At 42.7% G+C, this 21,181-nt stretch overlaps 1 pseudogene; it reads left to right on the top strand.

The window, feature by feature from the left end:
* Nucleotides 1-5,111: 5,111 nt before the first annotated feature.
* LOC119273594 lies at nucleotides 5,112-16,149 on the top strand (annotated as a pseudogene).
* Nucleotides 16,150-21,181: the final 5,032 nt, after the last annotated feature.

Genomic DNA, 21,181 nt, shown 5'->3' with positions numbered 1-21,181 from the left:
GGTGCGGATCTCCTCAAGGCCATGGAGAAGCTGATCTCGACGAATACCTCGACCCTCGACGGCTTGCTCTCTTCGCGTGTGGACGGGGTCCGCGACGAGCTGTTGATGGAGATGGAGCAGATCCGCGGTGACCAGTTGAAAGGGAGTTCTCCTCCGCAAGAAGATCTGTCTCCATCGCGTGGTGCTGGGAATGGTCGCGGCGGTGGCCTGACTGATTCCCTCGGCTTCGACAACGATCACCGGGGGAAGGTGCATAATACTTATGTCCCTCCTCCGGTCAGAGGTGCGCGAGAGTCGAATTTCCCGTTCCGTCCTTCACTGGGCCATGAGTCGAATTCCCTTGATACTGTTGATTCGTTTGCCTTTGGTGCTCTTCTGGAACTGCCACGATTCGATGGAGCCAATCCGCGTTTGTGGCAAACTCGATGTGAAGATCAATTCAGGCTGTGGGGTACACCGACCCATTGATGGATTTCTCTGGCCACATCTCAGTTTGAGGGTGCTGCTGCTCGTTGGTTGGAATCGATGCAACGTCGTCAACCGCAGGCGACTTGGTCTAAATTTTGTCAGAGTTTGCAGAACCGATTTGGGAGAAATCAACGTCAGACACTCTTGCGTTAGTTATTCAGGATATCTCAGACTTCGTCTGTAGCTGATTATGTGGAGCATTTTGCTGACTTATATGATCAGTTGTCTGTGTATGAGGATGCGCCCAATTCGCTGCATTACACTACATGATTCCTCGATGGACTCAAGCCTAGTGTTCGTGTTGCTGTCGCTTTGCAGAAACCACGGGACCTGGACGCAGCGTATGATCTAGCATTGTTGCACGAGGAGTTGGGGGAAGGGATTACTCCTCTTAATCATGTTTCGTTTGCTCGATCGGGGCCTATGCCGTTGCCACTGCCACCTTCTAAAAGTCACAGCTCTGACGACAAACGTAGCATGGAAATTCAGAAACCGGTTCAGACTAAAGATCGATGGTCTGCATTGAGGAATTTTCACAAGTCTAAAGGTCTCTGTTTCGTTTGCGGGGAGAAATGGTCTAAGGATCATGTATGCAAGTCATCAGTTCAGTTGCACATTGTGCAGGAGCTTATAGACCATATTCAGTCAGAAGAGACAAGGTCATCTGTTGGCAGTGATCATGATCAGGATAGAATGTTTGTTTGTAGTATGCACTTGTCTGCTGCTGCTGTTGGAAAACAATCTAATGCACCGACACTGCAACTTCTGGTTGAGATACAGGGTATGGAACTAAGTTTCCTAGTGGATTCAGGCAGTACCCACTCTTTTATTGATAGTAACTTGCAGCATCGATTGCTTAATGTTCAGTCACAACCTCCTGTGTCAGTAGCTGTGGCTGGTGGAGGCACATTGCAGTGTGATTCTGTTCTCAAAGCTTGTTCTTGGAGCTGTGGTCAAGCAGAATTTGCTACTACTTTCAGGTTGTTGCCCTTGGCTAGTTATGATGGGATTATTGGGTTGGATTGGCTTGCTCAGCACAGTCCTATGCAAGTGGATTGGGTGCAAAAGTGGATGTCCTTTTCCTACCAAGGTACAGTGGTCACTTTGCAAGGATTATTACCTGAGGATGTTGCTGTTACAGTGTTTTCATTTCATTAATCAGACCTGTAGAAGAGAAAGTGAAACATCCAGAATTGCAAGTATTGTTGGATAAACATGTTGTAGTATTTGAAACTCCTACCACATTGCCACCCAGAAGACTCAAAGATCATACTATTCCATTGATTCCTGGAGCAAGACCAGTGTCGGTGAGGCCTTATAGGATTGCTCCTCATTTAAAGGATGAATTGGAAAAGCATATCAAAGAACTGTTGGCCTCAGGAATGATCAGGCATAGCAACAGTGATTTTTCTTCTCCTGTATTGCTGGTTAAGAAAAAAGAGGAGGCACTTGGCAATGGTGATTGATTACAGACACCTTAATGCTATTACATTAAAAAGCAAGTACCCAGTCGTTGTTATAGATGAACTTTTGGATGAGCTGGCAGGTGCTTGTTGGTTTTCCAAGATGGATCTGAAAGCTGGGTATTACCAAATTAGACTAGCACCAGGAGAAGAGTATAAAACAGCATTTCAGACTCATAATGGACATTATGAATTTAATGTGATGGGCATGGGGTTGTCAGGAGCACCAGGGACATTTCAAGGGACAATGAATTATGATCTTTCCCCTATTTTGAGGAAGTCTGCTTTAGTGTTCTTTGATGATATTTTGGTCTTCAGTAAGACCTTAAGGGAGCATTGGGAACATTTGGATGAAGTATTATCTATTCTGCATAGAGAACAGTGGAAGGTAAAAATGTCTAAATGTGATTTCGATCAACCTAAGATAGCCTATCTAGGACATGTTATCTCAGCAGAGGGAGTTTCTACTGATCCCGATAAGATAGTGGCTGTTCAACAATGGCCTACTCCCCAAAATGTGAAGGAGGTGAGAGGATTTCTTGGGTTAAGTGGCTACTACAGGAAGTTTATTAAGCATTATGGAATAATTGCAAGACCACTGACTGATCTACTTAAGAAGAATGTTCCTTTTGTGTGGACCAGTATTACAGATGAAGCTTTTGTGACATTAAAACAAGCACTAGTCTCTGCTCCTGTCCTAGCTTTACCAGATTTTACTAAACCCTTCATGATTGAGACTGATGCCTGTGAATATGGTATTGGTGCAGTGCTCATGCAACAAGGGCACCCACTAGCATTTGTCAGGAAAACATTGGGGCCCAAGAATAGAGCTCTCTCAGTCTATGAAAAAGAATATCTAGCTATCTTGTTAGCAGTGGATAAGTGGAGGCCTTATCTACAAGTGCAACATTTTACTATCAAGACAGATCAGAGAAGTCTGGCTCACCTGCAAGATCATAGATTACATACAGTGTGGCAACAGAAGTGTCTTACTAAACTGTTGGGTTTAAACTACCAAATTCAGTACAAGCAAGGTTCAGATAATACTGCAGCTGATGCATTGTCCAGAAGACCTCCAGACCAGTCCCAACTTTTCTTAGTGTCCAGTAATCAACCTGGTTGGTTGCTTGAGATCATGGATAGTTATCAGAAGGATGAGAAAGCTATAGGTATAATGCAGCAATTAGCTATTCAACCAGCATCTAAACCCCCCTACAGTTTGGTAAATGGATTACTTAAATATAAACAGAGCATATGGGTGGGTCCTGTTCCTGCTTTGCATCAGATTTTTTTTGCTGCTTTCCATGATAGTCCTTTGGGGGCCATTCAGGGTTTCCAGTTACATACAAAAGAATTCATGCGTTGTTTTCTTGGTTTGGTATGAAAAGGTTCATTCTGGCTCAGGTGCAGTCCTGTTTGCTCTGTCAGAAAGCTAAACCAGAGAGGGTTCCTTATCCTGGGATGCTATCTCCATTACCAGTACCACATCAAGCTTGGCATACTATTTCTATGGATTTCATTAGTGGTCTTCCTCAATCTTCTCAGTTCAACTGCATTTTGGTGGTAATTGATAAGTTTTCCAAGTATGGTCATTTCATTCCCTTGAGACATCCTTTTAATGCTCAGAAAGTTGCAGAGGTGTTCTTGGACAATGTTTATAAGTGGGATGCCAAAGTACATTATCTCTGACAGAGATCCAATATTCACTAGCCAATTTTGGAAAATGTTGATTGCTAGAACTGGGACTCAGCTGAATATGAGCACAACAAATCATCCTGAGACTGATGGTCAGACTGAAAGGGTTAACCAGCAAGTGGAGTGCTATCTCAGGTGTTTCATTAGTGCTCAACCTCATAAATGGAGTAAGTGGTTGTCCTTGTGTGACTTTTGGTATAATTCCAATTGGCATTCTGCTTTGGGGAAGTCTCCTTTTGAGATCCTGTATGGGTACACTCCAAGATATTTTGGTGTTAGTGAGTCTGATACAATTGCACCAGTGGAAATGCAAGAGCGGTTGCAATCTCGCCAGGCGATTACAGAGATAGCAAGACATCATCTGCTGCGAGCACAACATCGTATGAAAAGCCAAGCCGACAAACACAGTCTAACAGAACGTTTGCTGTGGGAGATCAGGTGTTCCTGAAAATGCAGCCATATGCTCAATTGTCATTGTATTCCAGGGCGAACCATAAACTTGCTTTTAAGTTTTATGGGCCATTCCAAGTTTTGGAGAGGATAGGGGATAGAGCATATAAGCTGGATCTGCCTGCAACCAGCCGCCTGCATCCTGTGTTTCATGTTTCACAGTTGAAGAAGTTCCTACCCCGCGATGCTGTTGTCAATCAATCCTTGCCTACACCCCAAGCTGCACTTCAAATTCTGGTCCAAGTGTTGCAGCATAAGGTGTGTCAGGTCGGTCGCCGGAATATAGTCCGAGGACTGGTTCAGTGGTCTGATTCTTCGCCAACTGATGCTACATGGGAAGATTTGGAGTTTCTCAAACAACAATTGCTCCGTGCTCCGGCTTGGGACAAGCCGGCTCTCAAGGAGGGAGGATTGTCAGCGACGCACAGGTGCAGGATACTGAAGATCACCACCAAGCGGCAACAGAGCTCGATACTGTTCACCATCCGACAAGCGAGGAAGTAACGGCAGAGAATCAGGCCTCGAGCGGGCCTGCGGTGCGGCCCACTCGAGTCAAGATGAAGCCCAGGTGGAACGGTGGCCCTGAATGGGTTCGGTAGTTAAATAGCACTGTATAACGTTCGAATGGGTTGGCTTTGGACTGGACAAGCCGAAATTCTCCATTCCACCATGAACCCTAGCTGCTAGTCGTAGATCGATCACGACCCTTACAAGGAGGGGAAGAGGGCATGCAGAGATGAGTAGCTGGCCAGTGAACGACGATGCCCCGTCCATGACAAGCCCGATTTCGACTTGCTTTGCTGGTCAATCCGTGTCCGGCTGTTGTGTGGATCCAACTCTGGTCTAGGCCGCAAGCCCGATTTTGACTTGTTTTGCTGGTCGATGATTCCATAAATTGAAGAGAGGGCCATGCCATGATGTACAAGCATCCAGACAAGTGCTTTGCGTTCCTGATTTCTAGTTGGCGAAACAGTAGCGGCTGGGCGATCGTGATCCTCGGGCCGGCAGTAGTAGAACCATCCGCCACCAGAATCGATGAAGCTTCTCCCGGCCGTCCTCGGCCTCGCCCTCCTCCTGCTCGTCCTGAATCCGAATGGCGTGGAGGCCCGGCCTGCACCTACCGGCGGTCATGAGAAGAAGTGATAACCCACAAGTATAGGGGATCGCAACAGCTTTCGAGGGTAGAGTATTCAACCCAAATTTATTGATTCGACACAAGGGGAGCCAAAGAATATTCTCAAGTATTAGCAGCTGAGTTGTCAATTCAACCACACCTGGAAACTTAGTATCTGCAGCAAAGTGTTTAGTAGCAAAGTAATATGATAGTGGTGGTAGCGGCAACAAAAGTAAAGACATCAAAAGTAATGTTTTTGGTATTTTGTAGTGATTGTAACAGTAGCAGCGGGAAAGTAAATACGCGAGAACCAGTATATGGAAAACTCGTAGGCACCGAATCAATGATGGATAATTATGCTGGATGCGGTTCATCATGTAACAGTCATAACATAGGGTGACACAGAACTAGCTCCAATTCATCAATGTAATGTAGGCATGTATTCCGTATATAGTCATACGTGCTTATGGAAAAGAACTTGCATGACATCTTTTGTCCTACCCTCCCGTGGCAGTGGGGTCCTATTGGAAACTAAGGGATATTAAGGCCTCCTTTTAATAGGGAACCGGAATGAAGCATTAGCACATAGTGAATACATGAACTCCTCAAAGTATGGTCATCACCGGGAGTGGTCCCGATTATTGTCACTTCGGGGTTAACGAATCATAACACATAGTAGGTGACTATAGACTTGCAAGATAGGATCAAGAACTCACATATATTCATGAAAACATAATAGGTTCAGATCTGAAATCATGGCACTCGGGCCCTAGTGACAAGCATTAAGCATGGCAAAGTCATAGCAACATCAATCTCAGAACATAATGGATACTAGGGATCAAACCATAACAAAACTAACTCGATTACATGATAAATCTCATCCAACCCATCACCGTCCAGCAAGCCTACGATGAAATTACTCACGCACGGCGGTGAGCATCATGAAATTGGTGATGGAGGATGGTTGATGATGACGACAGCGACAAATCCCCCTCTCCGGAGCCCCGAACGGACTCCAGATCAGCCCTCCCGAGAGGTTTTAGATCTTGGCGGCGGCTCCATATCGTAAAACGCGAAGATTTCTTCTCTCTAATTTTTTCTCATCGAAACTCAATATATGGAGGTGGAGTTGGAGTCAGAGACGCAACAGGGGGCCCACGAGGTAGGGGGCGCGCCCTAGGGGGGGGGCGCCCCCCCACCCTCGTGAGAAGGGTGTGCCCCCCCGGTCTTCATCTTTGGCGAGGATTTTTTATTGTTTTTTCTAAGATGTTTCGTGGAGTTTCAGGTCATTCCGAGAATATTTGTTTTCTGCACATAAAACAATACCATGGTAATTCTGCTGAAAAAAACGTCAGTCCGGGTTAGTTCCATTCAAATCATACAAGTTAGAGTCCAAAAGAAGGGCAAAAGTGTTTGGAAAAGTAGATACGACGGAGACGTATCAACTCCCCCAAGCTTAAACCCTTGCTTGTCCCCAAGCAATTCAGTTGACAAACTGAAAGAAAGAAAGAAAAACTTTTACAAACTCGGTTTGCTCTTGTTGTTGTAACTATGTCAAGCCAGCATTCAAGTTTTCAGCATAGATCATAACTAACCACACTTGCAGTAATTCTCAGGTCTCATCATTACTCATATCAATAGTATAATCAACTAGCAAGTCATAATAATAAATCTCGGATGACAACACTTTCTCAAAACAATCATAATATGATATAACAAGATGGTATCTCGCTAGCCCTTTCTGAGACCGCAAAACATAAATGCATAGCACCTTTAAAGATCAAGGACTGACTAGACATTGTAATTCATGGTAAAAGAGATCCAATCATAGTCATACCCAATATAAATTAACAGTGATGAATGCAAATGACGGCTGTGCTCTCCAGCTAGTGCTTTTTAATAAGAGGGTGATGACTCAACATAAAAGTAAATGGATAGGCCCTTCGCAGAGGGAAGCAGGGATTTGTAGAGGTGCCAGAGCTCGGTTTTGAAATAGAGATAAATTGTATTTTGAGCGGTATACTTTCATTGTCAACGTAACAACTAAGAGATGGCAATATCTTCCATGCTAAACACATTATAGGCGGTTCCCAAACAGAATGGTAAAGTTTATACTCCCCCTCCACCAACAAGCATCAATCCATGGCTTGCTCGAAACAACAAGTGCCTCCAACATACATCAGGTCCCAGGGGGAGTTTTGTTTGCAATTAATTTTGATTTAGTTTGCATAAAGCATGGGACTGGGCATCCCGGTGACCAGCCATTTTCTCATGAGTGAGGAGCGGAGTCCACTCCTCTTGAGAATAATCCGCCTAACACGGAAGATAAGGACATCATTTGTTGATACATGAGCTATTCGAGCATACAAAACAGAATGTTTATTTGAAGGTTTAGAGTTTGGCACATACAAATTTACTTGGAACGGCAGGTAGATACCGCATATAGGAAGGTATAGTGGACTCATCTGAAATAACTTTGGGGTTTAAGCGATTGGATGCACAAACAGTATTCCCGCTTAGTACAAGTGAAGGCTAGCAAAAGACTGGGAAGTGACCAACTAGAGAGCGACAACAGCCATGTACATACATTAAAATTAATAAACATTTATGCAAGCATGAGTAGGATATAATCCACCATGAACATAAATATCATGAAGGCTATGTTGATTTTGTTTCAACTACATGCGTGAACATGTGCCAAGTCAAGTCACTTAAATCATTCAAAAGAGGATACCACCCCATCATACCACATCATAATCATCTCAATAGCATGTTGGCACACAAGGTAAACCATTATAACCATAGCTAATCAAGCATGGCACAAGCAACTATGATCTCTAATTGTCATTGCAAACATGTTCATTCATAATAAGCTGAATCAAGAACGACGGGCTCATCATATTTACAAAAACAAAAGAGGTCGAGTTCATACCAGCTTTTCTCATCTCAGTCAGTCCATCATATATCATCATAATTGCCTTTCACTTGCACGACCGAACGGTGTGAATAATAATAATAGTGCACGTGCATTGGACTAAGCTGGAATCTGCGAGCATTCAATAAAGAGGAGAAGACAAGGCAATATGGGCTCTGGGTTAAATCAATAGTAATGCATATAAGAGCCACTTCAACAATTTAATTATGGTCTTCTCCTACTGACCCCCAAAGAAAAGAAAAGAAATAAAACTATTTACACGGGAAAGCTCCCAACAAGCAAAAGAAGAACGGGAAATATTTTTGGGTTTTATTTTTAATTATTACTACTACAACAAAAAAATAAACTACTACTAATATTTTTTGGTTTTCTTAAGGTTTAACAAACACACAAGAAGAAAGCAGGAAAAGAAAATAAACTAGCATGGATATTACAGTGAAAAAGTATGAGTACCGACATCTAGCAATGAGTGTGTGTGAACATAAATATAATGTCGATGAGAAATACGTACTCCCCCAAGCTTAGGCTTTTGGCCTAAGTTGGTCTATGGCCACGGCTGGCCTGGCGGATATCCATAATAATAGTTGTTGGGGTCATACTGTGATGAGGAAGGATAGTTGGGATCATACTGTGATGAAGAAGAAGACTCTGACTGCCACTGGCTGACAGTCATCTCTGGATCCCAAGAATAAACAGATTGTCGTGGAGGATCATCTTGTGGTTCCTGTTCTGGCTCCTCGACTGGTGTAGGGTTCCGGTAGGCGTGAATAGCCGACAACGGAACAAGGTACGTGCCTATAGTCAAATCAAACAAAGAAGGAGCAGGCAAGGTAATAGTCTCAGGATGATGTTTATTATAGAACAATTGATACTTAAGCTCTCCTGCCCTATTCTTAACAATAAAATCATGTGCCACCATACTTTTATGATCTAGATAAACACGGGGCAACACCTTTTCTTCCTTCTCAGCATGCCTAATAGGTATGTTAAAATGTGCGGCTAGGCGTGTGGCATAGATGCCTCCAAAGATGGGGCCCTTAGTACGGTTCATATTTAACCGTCTAGCAATAATACCGCCCAAACTAAAAGTGTTATCACTGTATAAACCTTGGAGCAGAATAATTAAATCAGGGATACTAAGGTTTCCAGAATTTCCGCGTCCAATTAAACAACGACTAGCAAATAATGCAAAGTAACGCAAAACAGGAAAATGTATGCTAGTGATTCGTGCGTCGGAAACCTTCCTGGTTTCTCCTACAGTGATATTATCAATAAACCCAGCCACATCATCATGATGTGGTTCTTCTATCTTTCCCTCAAAAGGGACTAAACAAATCCGACATAAATCATAAAGTGACATCTCCTTATGCTCATCATATAAATGAAACTCCATCGTAGGTGGTGAGTTCCTAGAATGAAAATGAAAGTTTTGCACAAAGGTATTTGTGAGTAAGAGATACTGACCGCATTGGTCGTGGAGGAAAGCGGCGAGGCCTGCATGTGAGCCAATTCATGAAAATATTCATAGATACCGGCTTCTCTCAAGAAATCATCAGAAGGCCATTCGCACGCCCGAATCTCCGCGGTGCGTGGCAAATTATACTTAGGCTTCGGTGCCTTTTCCTTCGAGTTTTGGCTCGATGAGCCCCTCAATAATCTCCTCATCATTTTCTGAAAAATTCTGAAATTTCTAGTAACTTCAAAATAAAAGTGAACCAAACTCAATAAAACTGATAGCAACTACTCCTACAAGTGCCTAGAGCCTATATCAAGCATTAGAACTACTTGGAACCATATAAATTTGACATGCAAGCTCAAGAACATGGTCACCTATGCAGCACAAATTTGCAAAGAATAAAGCACTAGAACAAAAACTAATTGGACCAATGGAGGAGTCACATACCAAGGAACAATCTCCCCAAGCAGTTTTGCGAGAGGTGCTTTGAGCAAGGAGATCGAAAATCGCAGCAAAAGTGGCTGAAACTCGTGCTTGAGTTGGTTTTTCGGGTTTGTGTGAGATAGAGGAAGAAGATGGGTGCTGGGATAAGTGGAGGAGGGCCACCGTGGGCCCACGAGGCAGGGGGCGCACCCTATAGGGAGGGGCGCCCACCACCCTCGTGGCCAGGTGGCAGCTCCTCCCGCGGTAATTTTTGCACAGTAAATCTTCAAATATTCCCGAAAAAAATCATATTAAATTGGCATGGCAGTCTGAGGACTTTTATTTTCGGGATATTTTTATATTGCACAGATAAGTCAGGAAACAGACAGAAAATACTATTTTTACTTTATTTAATCTAAATAACAGAAAATATAGAGAGGGTACAGAAGGTTGTGCTTCTAGTTTCATCCATCTCATGCTCATAAAAAAGAACCCACTAATAAGGTTGATCAAGTCTTGTTAACAAACTCGTTCCGATAATCATGAAACCGGAGAAATTTCGAATAACACTAAGTTACCTCAACGGGGATATGCACATCCCCTATAATAAGTATATCATATTTCTTTTTGACAGTAGGGAGAGGAAATTCAAAACCTCCAATTATAATCGATGGAATTTTTCCAATAGAGTTGATACTATGAACTTGAGGTTGTTTCCTCGGAAAGTGTACCGTATGCTCATTACCATTAACATGAAAAGTGACATTGCCTTTGTTGCAATCAATAACAGCCCCTGCAGTATTAAGAAAAGGTATTCCAAGAATAATAGACATACTATCATCCTCGGGAATATCAAGTATAACAAAGTCCGTTAAAATAGTAACTTTTGCAACCACAACAGGCACATCCTCACAGATACCGACAGGTATAGCAGTTGATTTATCAGCCATTTGCAAAGATATTTCAGTAGGTGTCAGCTTATTCAAGTCAAGTCTACGATATAAAGAGAGAGGCATGACACTAACACCGGCTCCAAGATCACATAAAGCAGTTGTGATATAATTTCTTTTAACAGAGCAAGGTATAGTAGGTACTCCGGGGTCTCCAAGTTTCTTTGGTATTCCACCCTTAAAAGTATAATTAGCAAGCATGGTGGAAATCTCAGCTTCCGGTATCTTTCTTTTATTAGTAATGATATCCTTCATATATTTAGCATAAGGATTTGTTTTGAGCACATCAGTTAATCTCATACGCAAAAAGATAGGCCTAATCATTTCAGCAAAGCGCTCAAAATCCTCATCATCCTTTTTCTTGGATGGTTTCGGAGGAAAGGGCATGGGTTTCTGAACCCAAGGTTCCCTTTCTTTACCATGTTTCCTAGCAACAAAGTCTCTTTTATCATAACGTTGATTCTTTGATTGTGGGTTATCAAGATCAACAGCAGGTTCAACTTCTACATCATTATCATTACTAGGTTGAGCATCATCATGAACATCATCATTAATATTTTTACTAGGTTTATGTTCATTACCAGATTGTGTTTCAGCATCGGACATAGAAATATCATTTGGATTATCAGGTGGTTCAACAATAGGTTCACTAGAAGTTTTCACAGTTCTATCATTTTTCTTCTTCTTCTTTTTAGAAGAGCTAGGAACATCAATATTATTTCTTTGAGAATCTTTCTCGATTCTCTTAGGGTGGCCTTCAGGATACAAAGGTTCCTGAGTCATTCTACCAGTTCTAGTAGCCACTCTAACATCATAATCATTTTTTTCTATTCATTTCATTAAGCACTTCTTTTTGAGCCTTAAGTACTTGTTCTACTTGAGTGGTAACCATAGAAGCATGTTTGCTAACAAGTTTAAGTTCACCTTTAATATTAGCCATATATTCACCCAAGCGTCTAATCATATAAGCATTTTCTTTTAATTGTCTACCAAAATAAGCATTGAAGTCGTCTTGCTTAAACATAAAGTTATCAAACTCATCCAAGCACTGACTAGCAATTTTAGTAGGAGGGACTTCACCTTTATCATATCTATAGAGAGAATTTACCTTTACTACCTGTGTCGGGATATCGGGATCAGGAGGTTCTTCAGTGAATAAATAATTGAGATCATATGTTTCTTCAACATGCGGTATATTAAGACCATGTATTTCTTCAATAGGAGGTAAATTCTTAACGTCTTCAGCTTTAATACATTTTTCTTTCATAGATTTCTTTGCCTCTTGCATATCTTTGGGACTGAGAAATAAAACACCTTTCTTCTTCGGAGTTGGTTTAGGAATAGGCTCAGTAATTGGAGCAGGAGTTGGCTCAGGAGCTGGCTCAGGAGGTGCCCAATTATTTTCATTTGTCAACATATTATTCAATAGAATTTCAGCTTCATCTGGTGTTCTTTCCCTGAAAAGAGAACCAGCACAACTATCCAGGTAATCTCTAGAAGCATCGGTTAGTCCATTATAAAAGATATCAAGTATTTCAGGTTTCTTAAGAGGATGATCAGGCAAAGCATTAAGTAACTTGAGAAGCCTCCCCCAAGCTTGTGGGAGACTCTCTTCTTTAATTTGCACAAAGTTGTATATTTCCCTCAAAGCAGCTTGTTTCTTATGAGCAGGGAAATATTTAGCAGAGAATTAATAAATCATATCCTGGGGACTACGCACACAACCAGGATCAAGAGAATTAAACCATATCTTAGCATCACCCTTTAATGAGAACGGAAATATTTTGAGTATATAAAAGTAACGCGATCTCTCATCATTAGTGAACAGGGCAACTATATCATTTAACTTAGTAAGATGTGCCACAACAGTTTCAGATTCATAGCCATAAAACGGATCAGATTCAACCAAAGTAATTATATCAGGATCAACAGAGAATTCATAATCCTTATCAGGAACACATATATGTGAAGTAGCAAAAGCAGGGCCAGGTCTCATTTTATCTCTAAGTGATTCTTTGTTCCATTTAATTAATAACCTCTTAAGCTCATATCTATCTTTTGCAAGCAAAAATAGCGGCAGAAGATTCCGTATCAAAAAGATAACCCTCAGGAATAACAGGCATATTTTCATCATCGTATTCAGATTCAATAATTTTTTTTCTCTAGCCCTAGCAATTTGTTCATCAAGAAATTCTCTAAGGGGCACCGTAGTATCAGACATAGAAGTAGTTTCATCATAAGTATCATGCATAGCAGAAGTGGCATCATCAATAACATGCGACATATCAGAACGAATAGTAGAAGCAGGTGTAGGTGTCGCAAACTTACTCATAACAAAAGGTGAATCAAGTGCAGAGCTAGATGGCAGTTCCTTACCTCCCCTCGTAATTGAGGTCTCTCAAGTTCTTCATAGTGTCCAGCAGATATAAATCCCAAGTGACTCAAAGAATAGAGCTATGCTCCCCGGCAACGGCGCCAGAAATTAGTCTTGATAACCCACAAGTATAGGGGATCGCAACAGATTTTGAGGGTAGAGTATTCAACCCAAATTTATTGATTCGACACAAGGGGAGCCAAAGAATATTCTCAAGTATTAGCAGCTGAGTTGTCAATTCAACCACACCTGGAAACTTAGTATCTGCAGCAAAGTGTTTAGTAGCAAAGTAATATGATAGTGGTGGTAGCGGCAACAAAAGTAAAGACAGCAAAAGTAATGTTTTTGGTATTTTGTAGTGATTGTAACAGTAGCAGCGGAAAAGTAAATAAGCGAGAACCAGTATATGGAAAACTCGTAGGCACCGGATCAGTGATGGATAATTATGCCGGCTGCGGTTCATCATGTAACAGTCATAACATAGGGTGACACAAAACTAGCTCAAATTCATCAATGTAATGTAGGCATGTATTCCGTATATAGTCATACGTGCTTATGGAAAAGAACTTGCATGACATCTTTTGTCCTACCCTCCCGTGGCAGCGGGGTCCTATTGGAAACTAATGGATATTAAGGCCTCCTTTTAATAGAGAACCGGAACAAAGCATTAGCACATAGTGAATACATGAACTCCTCAAACTATGGTCATCACCGGGAGTGGTCCCGATTATTGTCACTTCGGGGTTGCCGGATCATAACACATAGTAGGTGACTATAGACTTGCAAGATAGGATCAAGAACTCACATATATTCATGAAAACATAATAGGTTCAGATCTGAAATCATGGCACTCGGGCCCTAGTGACAAGCATTAAGCATGGCAAAGTCATAGCAACATCAATCTCGGAACATAATGGATACTAGGGATCAAACCCTAACAAAACTAACTCGATTACATGATAAATCTCATCCAACCCATCATCGTCCAACAAGCCTACGATGGAATTACTCACGCATGGCGGTGAGCATCATGAAATTGGTGATGGAGGACGGTTGATGATGACGACGGCGACGAATTCCCCTCTCCGGAGCCTCGAACGGACTCCAGATCAGCCCTCCCGAGAGGTTATAGGGCTTGGCGGCGGCTCCGTATCGTAAAACATGATGATTTCTTTTCTCTGATTTTTTTTCTCATCGAAACTCAATATATGGAGGTGGAGTTGGAGTTGGAGACGCAACAGGGGGGCCACGAGGTAGGGGCGCGCCCTAGGGGGGGGCGCCCCGCACCCTCGTGAGAAGGGTGTGGGCCCCCTGGTGTTCATCTTTGGCGAGGATTTTTTATTGTTTTTTCTAAGATGTTCCGTGGAGTTTTAGGTCATTCCGAGAATATTTGTTTTCTGCACATAAAACAACATCATGGTAATTCTGCTGAAAATAGCGTCAGTCCGGGTTAGTTCCATTCAAATCATACAAGTTAGAGTCCAAAACAAGGGCAAAAGTGTTTGGAAAAGTAGATACGACGGAGACGTATCAAGAAGCCGTCGAGCGCCACCTTCTTTGTCTTCGGGGATGACTTCGCTGACAACAGGAACCTCCCTCTGACCGACCCCGTCACCAAGATTTCATGGCAATGGGCTTACCCCTACGACTCCAACTACGTCGATGCCGATGGGTTTCCGCGGCCGAATACCCCGTCCGGCCGCTTCTCAAACTACAAGATCCAGTCGGATTTCATCGGTAAGTACCGTTGTTATACTTATTTATTGCCCTAAAACAAGTACTCTGTTATATTGTATAAATCCCCGATGCATCATAATTAACCCTACTCATTGTTCTATTGATAACTTGCAGCAACAATGTTGGGGTTGGAGGAAGCCCCTCCAGCACATGCCCGTACAGCGGAGAAAACCTGCGACCCGTCCGGCATGACTTTTGCTACGGGTGGTGCAGTGGTGTTGGATAGTACATCACATGAGTTTCCCACCTTTACCAAGCAAGTCAATACTTTCAGGAAGATGGTCAAGGACGGGACCATCACGGAGAAACAATTGACTCACTCTGTAGCGCTCGTGGCCTTCTCCGGCAATGATTATGCAAGCACCGGCGTCATTGGACTAAGTAGCCTCAACGATGTGAGTACTATATCAACATAGTATGCATACACTAGTTTGAACAATTAATTTGTTTGTGCATCTTACTAACTTAATTTTCATGTATGCGGTGCAGATTAATGCTTATATTGGGAAAGTGACAAAAGAGATGGCTGCTAATGTGGAGCAATTGTTGAAGCTCGGGGTGACAAAGGTTCTTGTCAACAACTTACATCCTGTCGGTTGCACACCATCACAAACCCGAACTAACAACTACACCACGTGCGATATTTTTGAAAACTTGGGTGCTTCCATCCATAACAATAACTTGAAACAAGTTATGACAGCAAAGAAGAATGTCCACATCACCGATCTGTAAACCACATTCATTAATATTGTGGATAATGTGCCAGGTATGTATCTGCATGCATTCAAAAGTGTCTTTATTTCAAAATTTTCTAATCTAAATTAATTTGATGTACATTAATGTAGGTAAAGGCTCAGACCTAATGAAGCAATTCAAGCGCAAACTATCGCCGTGTTGCGAGAGTTTAGATTCGAAGGGTTACTGTGGACAGCAAGGCGAGTTGTCCAGAGAGCTTCTTTACACTGTGTGCGACAAGTCCAATAAATTTTTCTATTGGGACGACATGCACCCGATGCACGTGGGATGGGAGGCTGTCATGAAACAATTGGAAAAGCCCTTGAGGGTGTTTTTAGATCAAGACTAGGTAGTCAGCTTTCATATGTCGTTGTAGCGCTTTTCATCCATGATGACAATATTCTGATTGTATTTGTTCGATAGTTTCAAGCGTTTCAAAGACTGTATTTTCTGTATTCCAGGATGAATATTATATTGCATTTGTGTCTTCTTTTGTGAAAACTATATTCCTAAGAAGTAATTAGTGTATATCATTTGGCACATCTACAATAAAGACGTGTTCTAGCTATACAAACCGAATGCTTGCCTATATGCGGCTCAATAAGCTCAAGGCATTTCCACACCGTTTGATTATTTGTTGTCGACGTGATCTATCGGGTCGGCATGTTCTAGGGGTGACGGGTGGCTTGTCACTTAATTGAGGATTGATATAGGGGTATCTGTGGATACCTGACCCGAATGGGTATGGTTTAGGTTCGTTTTTATGTGCATATACAACGCTTAAACACCATCAACTAGTCATGGAGAAGACATGAGCATAACTCTATACTTGCGCAACTAGACCCGATAGTCTAACTCATAGGATCCATAATTGTTTTTTCCACGCCAACCCACGGCAGTGCACTAAGCAATCCTCTCACAAAACATTGCAACCCACCAACACCTCCTGCCGCTTGCCTCCAATATGTGACCTCGCCTAATATATCCATGACGAGCTCCCTGGGTCTCTTTTGGTGCTCCACCTTATTGAAGACTCTCACATTTTTTTGCTTCCACGGGGACCAGGTGAAGACTCTCACCTTTCTTTGCCTCCGCGGGGACCAGATGGAGACTCTCGCATTTCTTTGCTTCCACGGGGACCATTTGACCGCTATGATTAATGTGTCGAAACCAATACCCCGATTCTCCGTGTGTGCAGATTTTGAATGCTACCCTTTTTGTATTTGTTTTTTGCGCGAACCAATGGCAACATTGTTTCACACGGTTTTCATTGGAAATGACTTGTCGACATGGCATGCCATAGAGTATGACCTTGAATTGAACAATAAATAAGAGACTATCCGGCGAGTGGGAAATGGGGTGAACATTCGGGTTTGGCGTGGCCACTCGATCCCAAGAGACCCCCTTGCGATCTACCCCCCCCCCTCCCGAGGCCAGTGCCACCTCCACTGGGTGGTCGAATTCATCTAACAAGGAGGTAAAAAGAATCCGGCTAGGCTGCAACAATATTTTTAGGAGCTGGATGTCGAGGAGATTGCAAAGCTTAAGCCTTAGAGCACATGGAAGCGTGAGCACTCGGAGAAGCATGGTTTACAGTTTGCAACTCTTATTGATTGCCCTTGGACGAGCATAGGGTAGCGGTGCGTCAAGCAATAAACAGGCTAACACTCGCCCAGATTGGAAGTCCATATGTCACGGTGCCCCAAAAATGTGTATTTTCATATGGAAGTTAACTTCCAATGCACTCGCAAACTAGGAGAATATGTGACATTGAGGTAGTGTGTTGTCTCTCTCTTGCCCACGGGGCAACTGTGTGGAGCGCCATGCCTCTGATGGCCACCAAAAAGCCTTTTATGGATCCGTTTATCGAAGGCTTACCACCCATTATTTTATGATTATGCTGCAAGCATGAGTTTTGAAAGCCTTTTGATCCTGGAAAATAGGACCGTCAAATAAACCAACTCCCATAAAGTAAAATGTCATACATTTCGAGATAGAATCCTATACTATTAAGTACTGAGGTTCAATGACACTTCATTGGCCATTGTAACACTTTACTTTGGTATATTATTTTTTATTAAGAGTGGGCTCATGTTGATTGCTAACCTTACGATCAAGGGGGAGATTTTTGGAATTGATCTCAGGTTGTTATTGACCTAGAGAGAAGGGGGAGTCTTTTTCCACAATGGTGCTTTGATCGTGGGCACCTAGAACCAACATATGGTTTCAGTCCTTCGCCCATCGGCCCGTCGTATAAACAGAAGAGGTCACGTACCTCTTCGTGTGTGCACACATATATGAGTTAAACCTTGCTAGAGGGCTAACTACCGATCCTAAAAAAGAGAGTTGATGGCCAGAAGACCCTCTACCACCACCGGCTACCACATGGTAGTGTCGGCGGCCCTCCCGCGTACCTGCTGCCGTCTACCCTGTTGTTGCTCTTCTCCTCCGAAGGATTCCACATCACTGGAGACTCATGACAGTAAAATCAGGGACTATCCTATCTTGGTCATACAAAATCACGGTTAGTATGTAATCTTCCGATGTGCTTCAGGTGTTTCAGTCAGAGATCCATATCCTATTATGTTAACCCTTAAGGATTATCTCTAACATACTCCAGTCAGTGTCACAAGAGTTAATTACACGATAGTACCACATTTGGGGCGGTGGTGACGAATTGATACCACTTTTGAAAATTTTTACGTGTCAGTACCACGTTTTAGTCGAACCATTGCGAATCGGGCTAAACCTCGTATTTCTACGTATTGACGCTGGAACTGACCGCCCGGGCCCGCGCGTCAACTGCCACGCTGGCGAATCGGTACCCGCCCGCTCGCTCGATAGGTGCGGTCCGGCTCGAACCAGACCGGCCCGTGCTCTGTCTCTCTTCCTCCTCGCTCGTGCCTCTCTGCTCGCTCCTCTCTCGCCGCCCTCGTCGGCGCCCACAGCATTGCCGGACCGGAACGCCACCGCCCGCCATGGTTTTCGAAGACGAAAGCAGTGACGACACTTCCAGCCTGCCGTACATGCACTCGACCTCATCCATGGACGGGCTGAGCCAGGTGATTTTCCTTGAGCTAGGTTTAGGGTTAGGGTTACAGATTTGGGTTTTTTTGATTTGATTGATTTCGCTGGGTTTTGATTTGGGCATTTTGTTTGTACGAGCTTCGGCAGGTCCCTTTCAGCGTTGAAGATCCAGATTACCACGGGCTTGAGCTGGAAACGATGTCGGTATGTGAGAAGCACGGGAAGGCATCTGAGAGGCTTGTCGCATTTGAAGGAACAGACACAGGGAGAAGGTTCTTAGCATGTGCAGAGCCGGTATGAACTGTAGGCTGATAGTGGGATATTATATGTCATATTATTCCTCATGCGCACATCCCTCATGTTCTAAGCTAACATGCATAACCTTATCACTTTTACATGAGTTTACAAGAAAAAGTGATAAAGGGAGACTTACATGTCACAAGGATAACTGATCTGCTATAAGTATGTTCACATTAGTAAAAGGGCCGATTATTAGGGCATATTTAACTTGGCAGTGGAATCTTTACTATCATTTTGTTAGGGTTGATTATTCACTTTTGCAACAGCAGTAGCTTGTGTAGTTTCATGACAGTGGTACTGTTATTTTGCAGTGGGATTGTTTTTGCCCACATGTGAAATATTCAGTTTGAGACTTCTACAGGTTTTAAGTTGTTATTGTGGCATTTTTATGTAGTTGAATGACAGTGGTACTGTTAATTATGTTGCTGTTAGTTTTGCTCCTGTTTGTAACTAAATATTGATTAAACTGTTAGTTTTATGTTGGGATGCACCTGCTGTTATGTATGTAAATGCTACAAATATTCAGTTGAATGGATAGTATGTACTGCAAATGCTTTGGCAGTTCACCAAGTTTGCAGTTTGAGATTGCTTTTGTAGGTGATTAGCAAAAACTAGTTTAAATCTGTAGCTGACTAGTGTTGTAGTTTGTCATGTTGTTATTTAGTGGGTAGGTACATCTCAAGTACCAGTGTAGCTTAGTGTTGTTATTATTACCAATGTAGAAAGGACAAAATAGTGTTATTGCTTTGCACTAGTTATGCACTAACTTGTTTTTTTTCTTTTTTTTTCTTTTTGCAGGAAGGGCAAAATTGTGGGTTTGTTGAATGGGTTGATCACCAGTGGCCCCCAACAATGCAAAATGCACTGTTGAAGCTGTGGGCAATGGTTGAAGATAGCAAGAGTGCTAGGGTGAATGATAATCTTGAAAGTTCTTTCACTATCCACCATCTGACATAAGAGAAGAACAACCTGGAGGCCAACTATGACAAGCTAGTCCAAGATGTGCATCAGCTTATGAGCTTCCAGGAGGATAGGGTGGTGGATTTCAGACATCTGCAGTCTGCCATTACATATCAGCATGAATGCAGAAGTGAACTGGTGGCTGATATGAATGCACAGATGGCAAAGAAAGATGCAGAGTTTGAGAAGTTTAAGCAGAATTATGATGTGCTACTGAACCTGACAAGAGCTCAAGCTACAGTCATCCAGAACCTGAAGTTGAAGCATATTACTGATAAGCAATTGCTTACTGAAGCTAAGATGAACTTGGAGTTGAAGAATGCAGAGCTCACAAAGTCTGAGGAGAAGCTCACCCAAGATAAGCTAGAGTTGAAGTTTCAGGTTACTGATTTGCTCAAGGGAAAGGAAAAGCATGGTGAAGAGAAGGGGCAGCTAGAGCTTCAGATTGCTGAGCTGATTAAGGCAGAGGAGAAGCTGAAGGAGAAGATCAAGGGGATCCAGGCCATCTTAGAGAAGTGAAGAAAATGAATATGAGAGTAGTGGGCAATGCTGACCTTTTGGGCATGATGGTTGTGTAGTGTATGGCTCTACTAAATGTGAACTTCTCTAAGATGAACTATGGTTGTGTATGTATGTAGTAGATATGCTTTTCATCCTTTTCTGAGAAAAGGATGAACTATGCATCTAAACTCCACTATGTATTGTGAACAATGGTTGTGTACTTTATAATATGTTGAACTGTAGTAAGTATTGTGTGTTATGATTGCTGGATCAGATATTCTGTGTTATGTTTGCTAGACTTCAGATTATGATTTCTCATGCACTAGGTTTTGATGATTATGTTAGCATTGGAAGACTGTTTGATGGTTATGTTAGCACTGGATTATTAGATGGTTATGTTATATCATGCATGGAAGCCTATGTTTAGGTGGCTCCATCGACCCCGAGTCACCGTAAACCCTAATGGTTAGGTTTAGGTGGCTCCGTCGACCCCGAGTCACCATAAACCCTAATGGTTAGGTTTAGGTGGCTCCGTCGACCCCGAGTCACCGTAAACCCTAATGGTTAGGTTTAGGTGGCTCCATCGACCCCGA

This window comes from Triticum dicoccoides, chromosome 3A, assembly GCF_002162155.2.
Source record: "Triticum dicoccoides isolate Atlit2015 ecotype Zavitan chromosome 3A, WEW_v2.0, whole genome shotgun sequence".
Classification (NCBI taxonomy): Eukaryota; Viridiplantae; Streptophyta; class Magnoliopsida; order Poales; family Poaceae; genus Triticum; species Triticum dicoccoides.
The sequence above is the reverse complement of the archived record's forward strand: the minus strand, read 5'-3'. Positions and strand labels throughout refer to the sequence as shown.